The sequence below is a fragment of the Pseudopipra pipra genome, chromosome 3 (genome assembly GCF_036250125.1).
Source record: "Pseudopipra pipra isolate bDixPip1 chromosome 3, bDixPip1.hap1, whole genome shotgun sequence".
NCBI lineage: Eukaryota > Metazoa > Chordata > Aves > Passeriformes > Pipridae > Pseudopipra > Pseudopipra pipra.
The window spans coordinates 9,466,729-9,488,303 of NC_087551.1; the positions used below are offsets into that span (position 1 = coordinate 9,466,729).

A 21,575-nucleotide genomic window follows, 5' to 3' on the forward strand; every position below is an offset into this window, starting at 1 on the left:
TGTCTCACACAAGGCTCCCACCACACACGTTTCATGTAAAGAAAGAAAGATCATATGTGGTGTCTTAATTCACTGTAACTCTGTCGTGACAGCGACCCTCTCAGTATCACACCTGTAATGTCGAAGTACCTTCTAGCTTTTGGTGCTAATTCTTTTTTCCCTGTGTCACTGGTTAGGGATTAAGGAAATCATGCAGATCACTAAGACCTGCTTGAAGGAGTCTGCAGTGACTCACTTTTGTCTGTGGATCTTTGCTGAAGAAATGCGGTTGACTTGTTTTTCTTTCGAAAATCAAGTTTTCTGTTCCATCAAAACATAGTTCCAGGTTGAAGGTGGAGGAGAGCTAGAAATGTTAGTGTGATGGGAGTGTAAACACATTTTAACTTCAACGTTGAAGCATCTTGGCTCTTCCAAGTAACTAGAGAACTACTTTGCGATGCATTTCTGTGTCTGAGATGAATTTTGAATGCCAGCGAGATAATGAGATTTATCAAATAAAAAGCCTGTCTTTCACTTTGTTCCAGCTTGGCCTTATGCCTCAAATACATGGAGTTTAGCTCAGAAGCAGCTTGTAATTTGTATCACAAAACCACCGTGTGTAATTCATGATGGATGGTGGCCACTGGGTGAAGGGAAGTTCGCAGTTGGGATGTGGTGACATTTGTGCTTGGTCGAAGTGACTGCAAAGGACAGGGGACAAGTGAATGGTCACTACAAGGTTACCGTGGGAGAGGCTGAGGAGGTGTTTGCCTTTATAAATCAGGGATTCAGATTTAATGTCAGTCGTTTTTTAGCATGAACGTGTATGATGCAATACACAGTGCTGCTTTTAACACGTATGGGGAGATGATTCAGGACTGATACAGCTGCTTCAGTGATCTGGTAGTATACATCCCATTATCATTATTCACTCACATTATTCACTGTTAGAAAGCTTTCTAACAATTCACGATATTTCTCAAGCTCTCATCCCCTCCTCTCTCTTTCTAAAAAAATTAATTTAATCTTATTATTATTATTCAGATTCCTGCTGTACACATCCCCCAAGCAGGTGGGAGGGGGAGTTGGTGGGTGATGACTTGGCTTTGTTGGAACTTCACTTAATGCAGGGTGGGGGCAGAGAAAATGAAGCTAAATTACGCAGATCCCGAAGGCACAGCAAGTGTGCTACATCACTTGTGAGCATGACTAGAACTGAAAATGAATCACAGCCTTGTTAGACACTGTATGTGTCAGTGCATGTGGGCAGAAATATCATTCAGCGAGAGAGAGAAAAAGACAGGGAGACTACATCTTTTAAAGTGTGCTGGTCCCACTGAAATTGTTGTAGTATTTAACCTAATGGGTGAGAGCTGGGAAACAGTGGGACAGCTGCTCTAGGATACTTTACCTCGTCAATTTTTATTCCTTTCTGAAAGTTCAAAAGGAGTCCAGACCTCTCAGCAGTGGCATCTCTTTTCTAAACCAGAAAAGGCTGTAACTGTGAGTTCAGGTTTGCACCCACTGCCGAGGACTTTGTAATACAACCACCAACTATTCTGGGCTCAATTTGAGTGTGGAGTTGCTTCAGCCTGTGTGTTTACTGTGCATTAGGAAGCAAATTTGATTTGCTCTTCCTGTAAACTTTTGATGGTGCACGTGCACACGAACACACAGCTACACACATGTGCACACTGAGCCAGTGCACATATTCCAGCTACAAAAATCCATTCTGGAACTGCAACCCTGGTTCTTGCAGCTGTATAATTCAAACAAGACTAATTTCTAAAATGGAAATTGGTTTTACAGGTAGGTTGCAATGTGACAGAGCCACATCAGGTGATTTGACGGAGAGATGCAGGAATCAGCTGGCCACTAAAATCTGCTATATCCCTGCTTGTGTTCCAGAAAATGCCACAAATGATAGCAACGTTCCTCAAGAAGCTCTCCCACCTCCTGCAGGGACCTACCCATGGCAGCTAACTGGCAACAGCCATCTTAAAATTCCCTCCTTGGCACACCAAAACCACACTTTTTCAAAGCCAGATGGAATTAACCATTGTATTCTTTCAGGGAATTTGATTGAGCATTTTTGGGTGTTGTGCTTGGTGTCTGTGCTCAGTCATTGGCCCATGATGTAATTTAAAAGCTGATGATTCTAGACACTAACCTGAGTTTTTAAAAAGTGGCTGGAGATGTGTGGTTTCTCCTTCATCCCCCTCCCACAGACCAGGTGCTTTGTATTTTCTGAACATAAAGTGGTTTCTGAACGTTGTGAAGGATGTAAACTGTTTGCAGCTGAGAACACAACAGTGCACCTACCCCTGCAAAAAAAAAAAGGGGGGGGGAATATAACCCCCCCACCATCCTGGTCATCATGGGGCATTCCTAGATTGTCCTTACTTATTAAATGAAATAGGAAAAATAGGAATGGCTTGTGATTTTCCTACTCTTAATGTAACTTTTTCTGGGGAGAAAGGCAAGGAAGGGATCCATACTCGCGACAAGTTAAAAATAAGTTTTAATTACTTAGAGTAAGAACATGTTCTGAAAAGTAAAGATTTTGGACTTAATGTGCATGGAACAAAAGGCCGTTGTGAGCTATGTACGAGAGTTGCTGCGAGTTTGTATTCTGCCCTTTTTTTCTGTGGGAGTTATTTCCTGTTGTTGACTAGAGTTCTTTATTTAGAACCACCTAGCTACTGAATGACGGCTCGCTTGCAAGAAGAAAAAGTGTGATTAAAATTTTGCTAGGGCTTATTCCAAGCTCTCCCCACTTCCATTTATTTAGGGGGAATCTTTGCTAAATGAAAGGAAGGAGAGTTCAAAACAACAAATGCATTTCCTTCTCTTTATTTTGCCCACATGGGCCGTGGCAGCGCGGAGGAAAAAAGCTGTTGGGAGCCTGAGGTCTTTCACCTAAACGTCTCATGGAAGGCAGTGTTTCTCCAACAGAAGTGGTTTGGGTTAGGTTGTTCTGGTTTTAAAACCAAAAGAAACCCATGAAATGCCAGGCCTCCCTTTTTGCTGGTAGGAGCAATGCACCGATGTTCTTTCTGTGAACCCCACAACTAGAGTAAGGAGTGAGCACTTGCACTTTCCCAGCTGCTCAGATGAGAAAGCATTTCCTTTGAAGAGTGCTGCCAGCAAACAGAGGTTTCTATGTACTAACCTGCTTGGGAATAGTACTTGGATATGTGTGTGGAGTCAAATTATCAGCACTTTGACACCTGCTTAACTCCTTTTGTTCTTATGGCAGGGGCTGAACATCCAGTAAGAGTAAAGGAAAATTGGCAGAAGAGCAGATTCAGGGGAAAAGAAAAAAGAAAAAAAAGATTTAACCTGAAAGATAACACTATTGTTGTAGTAGGTAAGCAAGCAAAGCAAGTGGGGTTTATTATGACTTTTTTGCTTAGCAGGAATCACACTAGGAATGTCCCTTGGGTGTGGATGATTAGAAAATGCACTGGGGCATGAGGGATGGCAGATGGACAATCAGCCCTCCTTGGCTTGGCTGGCCCCTCTCTGTGAGCCTCTTGCAGAGGGTGCCTGTTTCTGCCCAGTTATTACAAATAGGCTGGTGCCTTTCTCTGCAGTACCTGGCTTGTTGGGCAGGTCCTTCACTCCACAGACAGGAGTTATGGCTCAGGACAGTCATTGGCATCTTTCCTTCCACAAATGAATCTGGTAGAAACTGGCTTGTAAAGCTGAACCTCTGTAGGAAAGTGGATTTGTGTGGAAGAGAGGCGTTTAGGAGCCTTCTGCCCATCCCTTTTTTTTGTGGTTGGGAGAAGCAGCAGGGGAAGGCTCAGTGATACACCTCATGTTATTTTCTTCTCCTGCTGCTGTCCGGAGAATGTCCTGGACTCGGTAGCAGCACCATCAATGGGGATAAAGCTCTTCCTCCTTGTTTCTTGGATCTACTCCTTTTCCTTGACTCATTCCCCTCTGTAATCCCATCAGGTCTGTTTTGTTCCCTCACCAAGCCTAAAATTTAAAAGAAACGGAAAAAAAAAAAAGGGAGAATTATTGCTTTTTTTGAGAGAGCTGCTTAGCTGCTTACGGCTGTCACGGAGGAAGCAGAATGCCACATGAAGCATCTTCTTCCCTAGCTCCATGCCATCCTTGCCTACGACATCTCTCTTTTTTTTCCCCTTTTTTTTTTTCTTTTCCACCCCAGCAAATGCCCACACATGCTTCATCAGATGGGTGTGACCAGGCAGGAGAGCTGCCTCTCCCCTCTTCCAGACCCCCTGCCACATTTCAAGGACATTAGCACCACAGAGACACCGTGGGAGGAAGAAAGAGAGTGTTAAGAGGTGGGAAAGGAAGGGCAAGATGGGCTGTGATGATAAATGGTGAATTTTCAGCTTTTTCTTCTTTGCCCTGTTGGTAGAACCTAAATGCTGGGTGGGTTTGCAGTGATTTAGTGTTTCATCTTTGCTTCAGAATACTAATTAGGTGTAAACCTTTTTTAGCCTTTGGCTAATGGTCACTAAAAATGAACAGCTTCCTTTAAAGTGAAAGAACATAAAAAACGGTTACAGGAGAACCTAAATTAATTTGTGCAGTTCCTTTTTTCTTCAGAAATATAAAATGTGTTTCTGACCGTTACAGGGGTGGTTTTAGGTACAGAGTTAAGAAATACAGACATGACCCACAGTCTGTTTACCTGCACATACAGTATGAGCTTCTGCTGACTCTTAGATGTGCAAGCACTAGGGAATGTAGAGAGACAAAATGAATCATTACCACAGGCATAGTCACTAAAAGCATCTGATGTACCCATTCAGTCTTTTTTTTTTTTTTTTAATCTCCTCTTTGCACACAATCTACGAAATAACACATTTTGTGAAGGGTTAAAACGACTTGTGCATTCACTGCACTGACTCAATGAGTTCAGTTCTATATGATCTTCCATTATTTGTAGAGGAACAGAATGGCAGTGGGAGTTTATGCTGCTGCATTTGATGTTCTTGTGCTAGGTTTTTTGCCAGCTCCTTTTTTTTTTTTTTTCTTCCTCTTCTAAATTTGGCCCTGCAGATTCAACTTCTGTTTTATTGGGGTTTGTTGGTTTTGGCTTTTTGTTTTTTTCTTTAAAGAAGTGGTGTAGGTCACTCACTGTTTACTTAAAATTAGACCCTCAGAAACCTCTGTCTGAAAGGAGCACAGATAAACATTGTCTGTAAAGAATTTTGCACCTGGGACAGTCAGAGGAAGGATTTATCATTGCAAATTTGAATTACTTTGAAAGTGCCTCTATCTTATTTGTTAAGCATTCCTTGAATCTAGAGGCTCTAAGAAGCTGCAGAAACTAGTTTCAAACAAGAGGCCCAAGCCCCCCAAACTGTGTAGGAGCATTAATATGCTCTACAGGGTGTATTCCAGCCAGCAGAAGCAGCTCTAGAGGTGGGTGCATTCATTTGGATGTTGATGTATTAACTCATGTTTTCATGTAAATAAGGGTTGAAATAGGTGGTTGTTGGCTTCTTTTTTTGTTTTTTTTTTTTTTTCTGGTAATGCATCTGAGCACAAACACATTAAACTCCAGTTGACATGGTTTTAAGTCCTGCATGACATATTGCAGTGCTCTGTAACACCCTGAGCCACTGTACATGTACACTCCACATCAACATGGTAGCCACGACACCATTTTGGTTGTGCCCTCCCAGCCCCCAACTCATTGCTACTGTGGTACAATGCTTTAATGCAACGAACCTGAGCAGGAACATCCACTTCTAGAAGCCTCCAGTCACCGCACTGGTGGCCTCATTTGGTCTGTCAAGCCTTTGGCAGGGTTGAGCAGTGCCAAACCTATTCCAACTTGCCCATGCAACCAGGCCTCTTTCAGGTTTCAAGAGTGCTTAAGAAGAGTGCAGGGGGCATGTGTGCTCCAGAAATTTATGTCTCCACGTAGAGCTTTGTAGGAGCAGCTTTGCTTCGGGAAAGGTTTGTAGCACGTGCAGCGCACACGGTAATCCAGACCAGTGGAGCTGCTCTCTCCTGGTGACCGAGGAGCAGGTGGCCCATCAGCACAAGGGACATGGTGGCAACCCCTGTGTTAAAGCATGTGTGGCTTGCATGTTTGACAGCCCCATGTTGTCAAGGTTTTCAGGCTCATGTTGGGTTTGTGCTCAAGACTGGTGGGTGGCCCGAAGTCTTCTGGCTTGCTTGCAGAGACATCTGTTTACACCAGTGGTTAATTAGGCCTGAAGACTGGCCATCTCTGTATTTTTCCCCACTGTTTCTGTGTTTTTTCTTGATTAGAAGTACTCCCTCCTCAGCTGTAAAACAGAGGCTTTGGTTTTATCTGCAGATTTTTTTCCCTCTTAATCCACTGGCCCCAGTATGAGATGAATATCAGGACAGCAGCATAGCCTCTCTCCAAAAAAGTAACCAAGTGTTCCAGAAAAGAATGACTTGTGCTTTTGATAGAGACTGCAGAGTGAGCACTGAAAGGGAAAGAAAAGCAGCCTAAAATGGTTTAAAACATGGCTCAGTGCAGAGTACAATTCACTGTGTCACAAGAAGCAAGAATGGAAAGGGGAGACTGTTTTAGGATCCTGTGTGCCGTACAAACAGCACCAGTGTGAACAGTCTGGCCTGGGCCAGAAATGAAGTATATCATGCAGGTGATGCAGCCTGAATGGGATTTGGGAAAGAACATGGATCTTTATAAAAAGGCAAAAAGATGTGAAAAGACATACAGCAATGGTAGGGAGCCCAAACCCCTGTCAGAGGACAGTCTTTCAGCTGGAGCAATGATGATGCACACCAACAGTCTCCAGAGAACTGGGAGTGCACAGGGAATTACAGAGGGAGGGAGTCATCTCCGTGCATGAGGAATGCAGCAAAACCTCCTCTGACTAAGCCAGCTAATGCACACTGCATTTTTTTTTCTTTCCTGATAATCCTGTTCCATAATATTTCCTTAATAATTTAGTATGTGAAGAGTAGCCGTTTTGAAAAGCATCTAAATCACCAAATCTTACTTTCAGAAGAAACCTTACTACTCTTGTCCTTCACAGGCACTGGGGATTTTTATTAGGCATGGCTATTTGAGAGCTATCTTGGAGTTAAGGGTTGTTTGTTTTTTTCTTAATTACTTAATGAATTTACCATGTGGCACAACCCTTGGTACTGCCAAGCAATAGCTTTCTATTACTAGACTGTACAGGCCCAATCCTGTGTTACCAAAGCCAAAGGCAGTATTTGGGAACTAACGTTGTCATTGAAATCTGTAGGAAGCTTAGAATAACTATAAAAAAGGGGGTAGTTTCACTCAGAATATTGGTTCATGAGCTCCCTGTTTTTTTGCATCTCTGTTCATTTTAGCCAAAGAAGATCAGCTGCCCAACTGGACATATAATATATGATACTGCATTAGAACTAAGGCTGCATTTGGTCATGCTCATTAATTAAACTGATTTCTCCTGTAGGGTTTTTTTTCCTAGAGAACTAACAGAGAATGATAATTAAGCATATTATGCATTCTAGGGAACGGTGTTTCTCCTACTGCCACAAAAACATTAAAGGAGAAAAACATGAACTAAAGCAGAAAATGAAGGGGGGGGGAAAGAGAGCTAAAATTGGAGTGAGAAGGGGTGGAGCATTCCTTCCTTCTGTTTTAACCAGCTCCTCTGTGCCTTGGGACGTGTGGGGCAGCCTTGTTACAGTGGAAGAGTTGCGCCAGCAAAAAAAAAAGGAAAAAAAGCCATTGAAATCCCAAGGAAAGCAGCCCAGCTCACAAGTGTGGGTCCCTCCCTGCTCCTGTACAGGTGCAGACCGCAGCAATGCCGCACCCTGGTTTTTTACTGAGGAGCTTGTTTTTATCTGTGGCTGGGCCTTGCATGAGAAGGGCCCTGCTCTGGAGGGTCAGTACTGACCCCTGAGCTGGCCTGAACGGAGATGGCACGAGGTCCTAGTGGTATTTAATCATGCAGTGTGATCCCTTCTTACCCAGGAGACCCGCGTTGCTTGGTGGGGAGAGCACTGCTCGAGCGCTGCAAACGAGCAGCTTTGGCTGTAGGCAGGCCCTTTGTTTAGCTTTTCCCAAGTTACCGGTGCTGAGGGGGTCTTTATTTGCAAAAAGTTGCCTGCTCTGGGGGCAGCATTAGGTATTTACCTGCCAGCTCCTGCGTGCACTAAGGCAAAAACATCCAGGGAGAAGATAAAGTTCTGCTGTACAATTGCCCGATGAAATCTCATAGTACTCGTGTGTGCTGCAATTAGAAAGAAAAAGGCCAAGGATGAAATTAGAAACATAGGAAGCAGTTCACTCCCTCTTTTTTTGAAAAACGTGAGGGATGCCAACATTCCAGCACACCAAACTTTGCTGCTCTTTCCTAATTAGCACGCGTGTTGATGGGCAGAGATTACCTGGCAGTCTGTAGTATTTCTAATGAATTGCCTATGAAGCCCATGTCTCTTCCCCCCTCCCAATCTTTCCAATCTTTGATTTCTGTTCATTTATTTATTTATCTTCAAGGCAGGAGGGGTTTTGAATGATCTTCATGAGACTTGACCTCTTCAATCAGACAGGCTTTGACCATCCTTGCTCAAAGACAACGCTGCACTTAGACTATGCCTGTAGCCCACGTCAGGTCAGTACTGCTGCAGAAGAACACAGCTTGGTTCCTTCTCTTTTAGCATGTTGTCTTCATCTGTGAGCAGGGCCTGTGTCAAGCCTATGACTGCACAATTACATCTGCGCTGCTGCTCCCCAGGAAGCCCTTGTGTGCATCCTTCAGAAACGGGATGTGTTTTGGGTGGCTCCTCCTTGCAGACATGCAGACTTCCCCCCCCACTCCTGCAGGCTCTGGAAACCTCTCCACACTTCCTAGCACAGTGTTCTGCAGCTCAGTTGCAGGCTGTTTCTCTGTGCTTACTAACATGTTCAGACAAACTGCGTTTGGGTCTTGCAGGCACCTCCTGGTCAGGTTGCTCCAAAGCTGCAGAGTGGAGTTTCTTGGCCAGAAAGGTCTCGTTAAATCAGCTGCGAGGCCATGTGAGGAGCAGTCGGCAGGAGGAATATTCACCTTGTGTAGCCCAACCTCGTCCCGCCAGGACGGAGCCTCTGCTGTGTGCGGAGCGTAGGAAGGAGCGCTATTCCTATCGACCCGTATCGTGACCTATGCTCAGCTGAGAATGCATCTGAGTGTGGATGCAGGTTGTACTAGTTGTGTCCAGAGGAACAATCTGAGTTCCAGCGTGACTATAAACTCCTGCCAAGAAAGGCCTGGGAGAGTTACAGTAGGAAACAGAAGGGGCGGCGAGTTTTGTCTTGTGCTGGTGTAAAATTGGAGCGACCTAACGAAGCCAGAGGCGTTTAAAACTTGGATGACACAGGCTCAGGCTTTTTACTGCCGAGTATAACACGTCGAGATCAGGGCTGTGCATATCGGGCTGCTTATTTAGCAAATGTTTGTGGTCCTGCCTCTGGTGCCGGTGATAGCGCACACACACCCAGGCACGGGGACTGTAAACCTGCTGCGGACTTTGAGCTCCGGAAGGCAGGCACTGCTCGGCTGGGTGCATCCACAGCGCGATTACGCAAGGCCAGATCCTGCTGTGTTACAAATCCAGCGTAAAGGAGGGCAGAATGTGGCTCTGAAATACAGTGAATCTGACTTGCAAGTTTTACAGATATTCTGGGTGGGTTTTGAGTAGGCAGAGGCCCGCTGAACAGAGGTACCGCTCAGGCCCCTGAAGAAGATGAACCTTCTCCTTTTATTTAGCGATTTTATTATGACTCGTTGCAATTTCGGGAAGAGGCTTGTTTCCCCCAAGCAGAAGGACCAAATTTCAGTGCCTTACTGCTGGAAGGTATCCAGCCAGGGGGAATTCTGGTTTTAACGTTTGCCGGCTCCTGGGCGATTCGCAAGTCACTTGTCAAAATTTAGTAAATGGTTCGTGAATTGCTTTGCAGGTTGGTTCAGGGCTACCCCTGTGCTGCAGACACCCGATGAGAGCCTGGATCTCCTCAAAGGAATGGCTGATAGCACCGGTGGAAGGGGAAAGGTGTGATGAGGCCTCCAAAGTGGGAGAGTAAAACGTCAGTTTTTACTGATGCCCTTTCCTCCCATGTTAGTGACTTCAGCAGAGTATTATTTGAAGTGCCTGGTGTTTAAATATCAGTTAGATGGGGATCTTTCCAATTACAATTTTAAGAATCCACAAAATCATCATTTAATCTCCTTTTATTTTGGCAGATTCACTGTTTGAATTGTTTGGAGTTATTTTTCCTTTGTGGATTTTTGTCAGATACAATTTTCAGGTTAAGGAAGCCTTTCTTCTAAAAGTATCCTTCTTTTCCTTTTCGGTTTTCTAACTGAAAACTGAACTTAATTTCTAACAAGACCATCATCTTGATTGATCACAAATCATTACAGATGGTTTTCAGCATAATGCCTAAACGAGACATGATATTAATGACTAATAATCGACTTTATATTAGGTCTTAAAGCTTTATTGTCCCGAAGTACAACCGGTTCAGTGGAACATGAAAGGCCGGAATGATGCGAGATGCCGCTGGGGCTGCAGCCAAAACTCTAAGGTGTTTGAATCGCCTTTAACAGAGCCGGCTGGGATTACAACCCCTTTCGAAACACAATCGTTGAGGTGACTTAAAATAATCGTCTTCTTTCCAGGTAGCGCCTGGTGCCGAGCGCTCCCCCCCTGCCCCCAAGTCTTCACGCGCTCGAACATCTCCGTTTGGCCTCATTTTTGTGCTTCGGTGGTATCTGCACAGCCCAAATTAGCAGCGAGGATTCCACGGACGGGGGCCGCTGCCTCCCTGGGCTCCCAGGTGAGCTGCCGGGGCGAGGGGCGGCCGCGAGCGCTCCGGGTTTTATCCTCACTCCCCCAAAGCCCCAGCTCTGCTTGGCCCAGCCGGGGGCTGACCGGGGGTGGTGATGGTGATGGTGGGGGGAATTTTGGGTTGTACCGGGACGACCTGGGGGTCAGCCCCGCTGGCCGAGCCCCGTCCCCTGGCCGGGTCCCCGCCACCGGATAGCGGGGATACTTGTCATATTTGCGGTCGGGGCGCGCTGGCACCATCCTTTGTGCCGGCCCGGCGCTCCCCGGGGAAGCCCCGGCGGCTGCGGGGGCCGTGCCGCCCGCCCGGGGCCGGGGCACGCGTGGGCAGCGCGGGGAGCCGCGGGAGAGGGAGCGGGGGAGGAGGAGGAACGGGGAGGGGGGGAGGGAGGACGGGGGAGGAAGGCCGGGGCCGAGGCGGAGCTTTGACGCGGTCCGGAGGGTGAGGAGCTCGCTGGAGCCGCCCCTGTCGTCAGTGCTGGCGGCAAGTGCTGGGAGCCGGGGCTGGTGCCTCCTCCTCCTCCTCCTTCCCCTCCTTCTTCTCCTCCTCCTCCATTGTATAATGCTGCGTGATCGCAGCCGCCGGGGCAGAGCGGAGGCTTAAATCCTCACGCCGCCTGCTCCTGCCTTCTCCTCCTCCTCTTCCTCCTCCTCCTCCTCTTTTCCTCCTCCTCCGCATCCCACCCGGCCCCTCCCCGGAGCGGCGCGGCGAGGAGCGACATATGGAGCTGCTCTAGGGCGAGAGTTTCCGACCTCCCCCTCTCCATGCTTTAGTTCTCAGGTGGAGCTGCATGTGGTGAGTGGGGCTGGGGGGATGCGGGGGGTGGGGAGGCAGGGGACGGCGACACCCCATCACACCCCCCTCTGGCTTTCCGAGTCATCGGGGCTTGTTTTATCTCTACCTTTAAATTGGTGCCCGGGCAGAGGAGCTCGGGGCGGGGATCCTCCCCCTCTCCTCCGCGGGGGAGGGGGGGCGAACCGTGCTGAGATGAACAGAGGAGGGGAGAGCGGCGGAGTTGCCCTTAAAATACGCCCCCTTCCCCGCCGATGCGCGGGGATCCCGGGCCGAAGCAGGTGCGGGGAGCTGGAATACACTTTTTTATCGGGGTGGCCGTGCCGGCCGCGATAGTGCGGCCGGTTGTGCTCTCCAGAGCCGGGCTCCATCCGACGCCGGGGAAGCGGCGCCACCGCGGTAAGTTCTCCCGTGCGCCGGGGACCCCCCGGAGCCGGGGGGCTGCAGCCTCGCCCCGCTTTCCCAGCAGGAGCGGGGGCTTCAGGGAACCCCGAGAAGTGTGTGCCGTGGTGCCGGGAGGGCTAAAGGGGCCTGGGGGGGACTTTCACTCCGCTGTGGCAAAGCTGACATATGGCTGGGCAGGACCCGGCTGGCCCCGCTGCCTGGCCCTTTCAGGGGTTGGTGGTAGGGCAGGGGATTAGCCTGTCTTTTCCCTGAGCGATAGCGCTCATGGGTCTTCCTTGGGAGCACCGCCAGCACGAGAAACGGGCGTCTGGGGGGGCTTTTGTGGGCAGGGTGGTTCATCTTTCGGAAGCGGTGGCGAAAAATATATTTATTGGGATTTTCTTCAGGATGGGTGAGCGCTTGAAAAAAAAAGTCTTTTGCGATGCCGCTTTGATTTAGAGCGTTTGCTGCTTTACTCGTGTCGGGATCTGGAAAGATAAGTTCTCCTTAAGCATGAAAATAGGAGTACAGTTACCTGCTGTCATTTTGTGAAGCACAGCTGGAAAACCCAGGGCCACTTTTGTTAAAAATCTAGGAGGGGGACTGTGTGCTGTCCAGTGGGCCCCTGGGTGGCTGATTTACGGTTATGGGTCTGCTGCCGGTGTAAAATAAAGCAAATCTGCCCATTTTATCTTCATCCGGTGGGCGGGGGGCTGTCAGCTTCTTTACCCGAACTTCAGTGCAGCACGCCAGAGCTGTTGCGTGTGGCGGCGTGTGTTCAGACACATTCAAAGCTCTCGAGAGCAGGAAAGTCCAGGCTTTTTCATCTCGTGCCCGGTGCAGTCATCGGGGTGACTCTCGCTGCCGTCAGTGGGTGCTGGATTTGGCCACCGTAGAACGTACTATTGCTCAAACAGCGGTGGGAGGGGGCTTGGCTACCCCAAACACCAGTTTTATGCTTGTGTCTCTCAAATGAGTAAACATTTGCTTATGTGTGTGAGTGGAAAGGAGACTTTCTGCCTTTTTATTATGATAATTTTAGGGGTTCATCTGGACAAATGAAGGTGCCCGTGTCTTACGGACTTCTCACAGGGTACAAAATTGACAGAGGCACCTCAGTTTGCATCCAAGTGCGCAGGAAGCTTTCACGTGGTGAAACAAGCCATAAAAATGAAAACTGTGTTTTCTTAAAAATTGTTGCTGCTTGTACTTATCTTGCTGTAGAAATTAGCCAGTTGATTTAGCAGGGTAAATTGAAAGTAGCCCTCTCTGGTTGAAGTTAAAATGTGTACATTTTTACATAATAAGATGGTATCTTTGGAATCTGATTTAACATAATGAACTAGTGGTGGTGGTAGAGATAGGTGGAGGATTAGCAGTTTGTGCTGCCAGACAGGTATCTGAGAGCATGTCCTTGGGAATACTTCCATTGTCCAGGCTAGTATTGCAGCATCTAATGTAACAGCTGGAGATATTCCTCCTTTCCCGACGGATCCTGCTTCCATTTAAGTTGGTAGCAAAAACCACCCACTCCTTTTCTGCAGGAACTGGATTGGACTGCTAACGAATGGAGCTAGACTTTGTGCATATTAAAACACCACTTTGATTTTTGTGTCAAGCTGATTTCTTTTCCTCTGAAGCTGATTGAAAGCAAACAAAAAGAAACTTGATAGCCATAGGTCCTTCAAGTTTTGTCTGCAGATGAAGCAGTCTTAAAGAGCATTAAATACATCTGTAGGTGCTGTTTTATTAAGAGTTGTAGTTGTATTCCTTTGTACACCTGCCTTTTTTTTAAATGGGAAAGATGAAGTAATGAGTTTTGCAGTGTTTTGGTGGAAATAATAAATATTCCAGGTGCTTGAGTTGTCTGCCTGAGAGGCATCAAGGAGTTTGAGATAATGTCCTAATAGCGAGGAAAACCTCAAACTTCATATTCTAAAATTGTTTTTGTTTTAGTCTCCATGAAGTACAGCAGATTTTATGCGATATCTAGTTTGAAGGGTTTTGCCATCATTTACACTAGCTGCTTTTATTTTTTCAATAAATATTTCATAGGGAAAACATTTTTTTTTAGGAACTCTTGACTTTTTTCACGGTGATGTAAAGCACTCCTGGCACAGTTCATCTCTGGCAGTGCTAACACTAGACAGGTGATCCAAAATACTTGTGACTATTTTTGCTTTTATGTAACATCTTAAAGTGTAATCTGTCAAACAAGGAGAATGCAGTACTTTGAAAGTGTAAGTAGTCTTCTGGTGATCTACTTCTTATAAGGGGCTGGATAGCAAGAGAGACACCTTCTTTAACTCAGCTTTATACGTGTAAGTGGCTCGTGAGGGGGCAGCTCCAGTTGCAGTGGTTCCTTAACATGCACACACGCCCGAATCAGTGCCAGAAACAGCAGCTTTCAGTTACCAAGTCCAAAGATCAGGAGCGTTCCAAAGGAGAGAGCAAGGTCCAGCTTCAATGTAAGCAGGTTGGCACTGAGCACAAATCTTTAGTGTTGATGAATCTTCTGCTAATTAATGGTTTGTGGAAGATGAAGTTTGCCAATCTGAGTACAGCACTCATTTTCTTCAGGGGGATATAATTGCATGTTTTCTGCCACTTCTTTTGATTTCTAAACTTTCACCAATCAGAGAAGCTGTGCTGTCGTGAAGAGGTTGCCTGTTTTCTATAAATGGAGAGAGACCCTCAAAGTGTGTTAGTTCTTTATTTCTTCTATAAACAGTCAATTTTTGTGTTTGCTGTAGTGGAAGCTTCAGGTTTGTTCAGCATTACCAAGGCAAACACTATAACAAAAAATAAGATAACAATGCTTGAACTGTTCAACACAAGTGGGGAAAGGAAGCCCTGTAAATGCTGTGCTAAGGTTGCTGTTTGATGTGCTGAAGTCAAGCTGAAACTGAAGTCCAAAGCAAATGTGTGGCTGGGAGACAGCAGAGGTTTAGTGGGAGAAACAGGCCTGGATGTGTCACAGGCCCTCTGTCTTAAGGCTGTAGGGTGTTAAATGGGGTGTCACTGTGCAGAACAGAAACTGCACTGCCACGTTTGCTTCACCCGTGGCTCCTGATGAACGTGTCAGACGCTGGGTGTCATTGCAAAGTGGCCAGGAGGAGCTGTGAAGATGTGCTGGCTGGGAGATTCCTCCAGCACAGAGGGGATTTTCGGGGTGGGGAAGAGCTGATTTGAGGGGCATTTCCAAGGGAGAGCTGGGGCAGTCTTCAGGGGTTTTGGTACATCTTCAGATAGGGCTTGAAGTTGTGACTAGGAGCAAGAAGGCTTGAAAGGACCAAAAGAAAACCTGTCAAGTCACTGGAGAGCAAGTTTTTGGTTTTCACGTGTCCCTTTGAGGGTGGAGGCTCAGCTAGCTCAGGTGAGACAGCAGCCACCACCACATCAAAATGACTGTGGATTCAGGCTGCTGCAGCGATAGTAAACCCATGCCCAGAGTCCTGCTTTAGGCAAGTTCAGACCGCTGTCCTTCTGAATGAGGGGCCTGGTTCAGTACTCTCCCCTGTTTGATGCATAAAATCATAGGTGTTGCCATATAATGACTGAAGTTCACAACCTGTATAACATGATCAGTATTCTGAAGAGCAGTGATCTTAAAAAGGAATTTCTCCTTAATATCGCTCTGGAATTGAGTTTTAAGTGCCACTGAATGACATGAGTCTCAGTCTGTGTAATTATTAGGAGCCAAAGCCTGTTTACTTTGCATTCACACCATTAAAATGTATTGGATTTCATCTGACAGCTTGTTTCCAGTGAATTTAGAATAAAAATTGTATTCCTAATATAGTAGAATACAAAGAGAAAAGTGCAAATGTGGATTGTTTTCTTTTAAATTTTTTTTTTTTTTTAACTGGGCAGCATATGGAAGTAGCAGAAAAAAGAAGTTCCCTTTTCAAAGGAACCCTGAATTGGTGGAAAGATCTAAACTCGTCCTAAAACATGCTCAGATGATCTGTAACAATTAAAACTGTTTTCTTGATCCCAGATTTTCCATTCCCCTCCAGAAACCCGTGTACTGTTTGATACAGACTCACCTTTAATGGAAATGTAGCAATTATTATGGCTGTTTTCTTACAGTTTCTTACAGTAGCCTGTAACATTAGTCTTAAAACAACTCTTTCTGTTGTGCCAGGCAGGCAATAAGGTTGAGTGAACTGCACTATAGAAAGAACCACCCATGGCTGGAGGTAAACTATGCGGATATATGTTGGGGTGGAGGTTGAAAGGAGCGTGGAGGGCATATTTGAAGCAGACTGTGCAACTGCTATAGCAGGTCTGACTAGTTTGAGATGCCTAAAGGCAGCTTTGTCTTAACTTCAGGTAGCTGCAAAATGAAGTTTTAAATCCTAATTCAGTAATACATCATCATCTTCCGGTGCCTCCACAAACTTTACTTTTCATGTGTTTTTACAGGCACTTTTTTCTCCCTTGGAAAAAGGGTTTAGTAGGTACATGCACACGTGCATGCATATCATTTGAGTATTCTTAAAATACACGTTTCATCAAGATAGGAGACTGGCATTCTGTGCAAACCACAGTGGGTTTTTGGTTTTTTTTTGATTTTTTTGGTTTGTTGTTGTTTTTTTTTTAAACACTGGTAACATTTTGCTTTCCCAGTGTTCATGTGTGAGAAACCCCTTTATTTCAGCATTTTTGGCATGGTGTGATTTGTTGCTGGTCAGTTCTTGTGCCTGGCCCTATGTTGAAGGAGAGCCCCGGGCTTTTGTAGCCTGTGCTGTGGTCGGAGGGATTCTGACTGAGGGACTTTCGTGCTGGCTGTCCCAGGGGCACAATAACCTGCTTAGGTTACCCTCCTGTGATCTGGCTCACTGTCTCCCCCTTACCCTCCTGTCCCATCTGTTTGGCAAAACTGGCTCTTCTAAACAACCCCTTCCTCCCCTAACTAAAGTGTTCCACAAATAACTTGTGAATGAATAGAGAGGAGAATATTTTCTGTGTGTGTAACACACAGTGTCAAGCTTCCTGTCCCTGCTCTGCTTCCCCTTGCAGGCAGGGGAACATATGTGATACATATGTGCTTGGGCAAGGACTTTTCTTTTAATTGTGGGGAAAATCAGTGTAATACTATCTTGGGCGAGGTGAATGGGGTTGTGCCTGACTGAATATGAAGTCCAGGACATTCAGTTACCTGAGCTGTTCTCCTTCTGTGTTTTCCACTCCCAATTTCCAAAGGCTTATTTTGTGGTTAAGTTTGTTTGTTCCGTGATAATTGACCTGTACTAAGCATGCTTCGAAATACAGATTTAATACACATGTTGTCAAAATATGCTGTTTAAAGGGTGTCCCCATCTAAGCTTAAATGACTTTCTTGAAAATGTTTAAATTACTATACGTAGAAATTACATGGATCCCGTGGTGGCTGTTTTAAAGAGCATCACTTTTGTGTAGTAGTTTTTATTGTGAAATCAAGCAGGTGTCATGAAAAATGGAATGTCTTTCCTCTCGAACTCATAGCTATTACAGGTTGAGAATAGTTCAAGGCTGGCCAAAGTTCCCTTTAATCATTTTTCAGAAGGCTCCTTCATGAGACATGAAAACATATGCTGTATTTCAACAAATGCAAGAGCTTTAGTACACTGGATTGAAAGGCCAGTGTTATTATCAGTGTTAACATCATTTAACACCAGCTTAGCAAACTTTCATGTCAAACTTTGCCTTTTTTTTGTTTGTTTTGTTTGTTTTGTTTTCTCTGGTGGTAGAGAAATGTTCAACAGCTTTTTCACCTCTTCAAGAGAAAGTTGTGGGGTGAGCGGGTGCTATTTCACAGAATATACTTGTTTACAGGGCTGTGTTTGTTTCATTTAAGCAAAAATGTTGAAAACAACTCATATACTGTTATAGCTACTATAAAAAATTCCAGGGAAACACCTTTCTTTTCTCCTCTTCTAACTCTCAGTAGTGAGAAACTGGTTAGCAAATAAAATCTGCAGCTAAAATGACTTGTCATTGCAGGGATGTATGGTGCATTTTGCAGTATTTATCTCTTCAGAGGTGGGGTTTTTTTTCCTCCTTCTTCCCTCCTGCCATTCGCTGCTTTTCAGTTTGACTGTGATAATTTATTCAACACTGTTTTCAGAGCAATAACCTACTTTTTGGCAAATCATTCAGTTCTTTCAACGGTAGTGTGGGTATTGTTTTTCCCCCATGTGTTTATTAAGGGTCTGTGACAAGGGGGAAAAACAAGGTACCTTTGGGGAAAAAGATGCTGTGATAGGATTCAGACAAAGTAATTATACATAGGTGAGAAAAACTCTCTCTCCCTTTATTATGCACAAAGGGGTCTCGTCTCTCTTGGATGCACACACAATCCTCATTAACCTTTGTGGGAATTATGCACATCCAGTGAAGATGGGTCTACAATTGCTAAAAATATCAGCTGGCCCGTGACGTGCACGTGCCAATGGAGATGTCTTGTACAATGCAACACAGTGTTGCCGTAATCCATTGTTCCGTGCGACAGTGCAGGGGAGGAGGGAGGTACAGCCAGGCTGGCTATTTCATCATTCTCCCTCAGAGTCTGACCAGTAGCATCTTGTCATTACAGGCGTGTAATTTTAGCAGTGAAAAGGGAGCGTGTGTGTGTGTGTTGGTGTTTCCTAGCCTGTGTCACTTTCTGGTGGCTGTTCTAACTCTTTCAGATTGCTTTTGAATTTAATTTACAAGTGTGGTGTCTCTTTTTTTAGCCAGCACTTTCTCTGTGCCGGTGCCTGCTGGCTCTGCAGTGGGGAGGAGTGGAAGGCAGTCAGCCCTGGGCTGAATTGGGCCCTGGAGCAGTACACAGCCATCTTAATTGCTGCTGCTCCACCTCTGGAAGAGACGATGGGTCTGGTTCTCCCGGCACGGAGCTGTGTGCACTGGCTCTGGCATGGCTCCTCGTCCACTGATGGGGGAATTCATCATGCTATGGCCTTGCTCGTGAGAACAGCATCTCCTGCTTCCATGCAAGGAGGGCCCAGAGTGCCACACTTGGGGAAAGAAACAGAGATGTGAGGTGGAGCCAGGAGGAGCTGCTTGGCCGATCCCAGGGAGGCTTGTGCATAGAAGCCCTTGCATATTTTTTGTGTGACAACAAGCAGAGTTTGCTGAATAATCAGCTAATCATGTAGTAAAGTCAGAGGATCTGGCTGTGCTGTGCCTGGTTTGCTTGACTGCAGCTCTGATTTCCTGCTGCTGATGCCCAGGTGTGTGAAGCAGCTCCCAGTCCTTGAGCTTTTGATACCGGCAGAGAGCCGCTGAGCCCGTGTGTACACAGCACAATAGAACTTGATTCACACTTGGCAGGCCTGGCTGCTGCCTTAACACTGCCACATGGAGACCCAAATTTCAGAATAACCTCGCCTGGACTTCTTTTGGTGGTTCTTTGAAGCCCAGAGTCCTCAGCTAAGCTGAACCTTGGGTAGGAGGCTCCTGTGTGGTGGCATGGGCACTGTGACGGAATGTGCAGCCATTCTGGGGAAGATTTGGCACAGAGGTGACCCAAGGCGAGGGCAGCTTTGCCATGTTGTTGAAAATCTTTCTCCCCTCAGTAACTGCCCTTAACAAAGCAGCTCCTGGTAGTGGGAAGGGGGGACTCCTCCACTCTGATCTGCCTCAAAGCAGGTGCTGCCAGGGTTGGTGGTCAGCAGGGCCATGTCTTGCACCAGGCCTGTGAAGAGCTGAGACAGCGTTAGGAATCTAGAGGGCTTGTTTCATAAAGCTTCCAGTTAAGGACAAGACCAAAAGAGGGCAGGTTGGGGGCTTGTTTGCATCTTTTGGGTGCTGTTGTAAGGATGCTCATGGGAAGTCCTGTCTGAAGCAGAACATGTGAGAATTGACATTTTGGCTCCGAGATCTTTGAGACAGAAATTAGTTCTGCTGGCCAATCCAAACCTGTTCTTTTTTTATTTCCAATAAAGACAACTGCCTTCCTGTACATGAATAAAGCCTATTTTGAATAAATGTTTTTTAGCCCCAGTGTGTTACCCCTCTAAATCCCCCCTCTTGCTTCATACTGAAAAGGAATTGTCAGAGTTACTGAGGGTTTTACTCTTGCCTTCAGCCTCAAGTGGTTTGCATGTGCCTTGCTAACTTTCCATGCACAGAACCTGTGCAGTCTTGTTCACCTTCTAGTTGTGCCAGGGTAGTCTTTAATGCTTTAACGAGCTAACAAGTGCTCCTCTGATTTAAACTTGCATTAAGTTCTGCTACCCTGATAGAATTCCTAATATTATAAACACCCTTAATAACATGGCTGTAATCTAGAAAACCTGCTGTCCTTTTTCCAAACAATTACTTAATGAGGCAGTAATTTATTCTAAGCTATATTTATTGGAGCCCATTCCAGCTTTATCAGACAGACTCTGTTTGGATGTGTGCAGTTAGTCAAAAACATTAAAACTGCTCCACTTCTTCCAGGGGAACATGTTACATTTAGCAAACTGACAGCATTAGAAACTGTTTCCAATTTAATAGAAGCATATGTTTCCTGCAAGACTTTAACACACTACAGAGTCGGAGATCGCCTTAGACTGCGGCTTTGCCTTTTTTTTTTAGCGCGCTGAAAAGGAGCTGGAAACCGAAGGCAGGAGTGGAGTTTGTGTTTTTTGGTTGTTTTGCAGAGCCTTCTAGCAGGGCTTCAGCAGCTGGAAGTTAAGGAAACTATCAAGAAAGTGGTGTGGGCGGCGCTCTGCTCTGCTCCAAATGCAGTTTCTGATCATGAACAAACAGCAAGAGCTTGCTTTGCCCTCTGGGCCTCAAATAGTACAGTATGCAACAAGGGAGAGCAGGCAAGGCACGAGGATGGAAACAGTAGGATCAGATTACAGTTTCAAAATATCGCTGGAACACGTTGGCTGGCGTTACACTATTGACTGGCTTTATAATTGCATTGCTTATTTGCTAGGGAAGGCTTCACCTTACTTTCTGATTAACATGGACACTCCTTCGGGGACCTGGGGACTCCAAGCTCTGAGTATCAAAGTCAAACCCCACGAGACCTGCACGACTTCAGATGCTTCTCAGATGAGAGTCTGGCAAACAGGAGTCAACAGAGGAAGCTCAGAGGTCTCCCTGCACAGTCCTTAACTAATTCCTACTTAGATTAGCATCTGAGAGTCACCCACAGTGGTTTTCCTTCTTATTTTGATTTTAACTTGAGACTAGAGAAGACCCTGTCACTCAGCTGGCTCTCCCCACAGTCTTCACTCATGGGTGTCTAAAGCAGAGGGCTAAGGCCGTGTGGGGAGAGGGAAGCTGCCTTTCTTGCTGAATGCAGGAGTGAGGTGCTAAGGAGCTTTACTTGCCTCCCTGTTTCTTCTGGAAGAGCCTAGGTTTACCCACCACCACAGGAGATGGGAAGAGTTGGGTCCCTGTAAAATACACATGAGAAATACCTGCCACTCACAGTCACTGCTGGCACTGACACCCTTGCAGCAAAGGCTTGCAAACATAAAAACAATTCCCTGTACTCTGGAAGCACAGAGCTACCCAGGAGGCCAATTTTTTTATATACTCCAAAGGAGTTTTGTAAGTGCTTATTAAACCTCACTCAGTTAAAAAAAAAAAAAAGGCAGTTGGGGGCAGCCAAAAT

At 46.0% G+C, this 21,575-nt stretch overlaps 1 protein-coding gene across 6 annotated transcripts in view; it reads left to right on the forward strand.

The window, feature by feature from the left end:
* Positions 1-21,575, forward strand: part of SERTAD2 (SERTA domain containing 2) — a 79,925-nt gene that overhangs the window by 46,745 nt on the left and 11,605 nt on the right. The window contains exons 1-3 of one of the 6 annotated variants that reach the window (XM_064647642.1): positions 3,154-3,349; positions 8,468-8,582; positions 10,629-10,786. The exons of 1 other annotated variant lie outside the window; for it this stretch is intronic. The gene's annotated coding sequence lies outside the window, so the exon portion shown is untranslated. Of the gene's footprint in view, positions 1-3,153; positions 3,350-8,467; positions 8,583-10,628; positions 10,787-11,231; positions 11,591-11,717; positions 11,987-21,575 lie in introns of those variants that run through there. 4 more of the 6 variants (XM_064647641.1, XM_064647644.1, XM_064647640.1 and 1 more) reach the window with 4 other exon arrangements.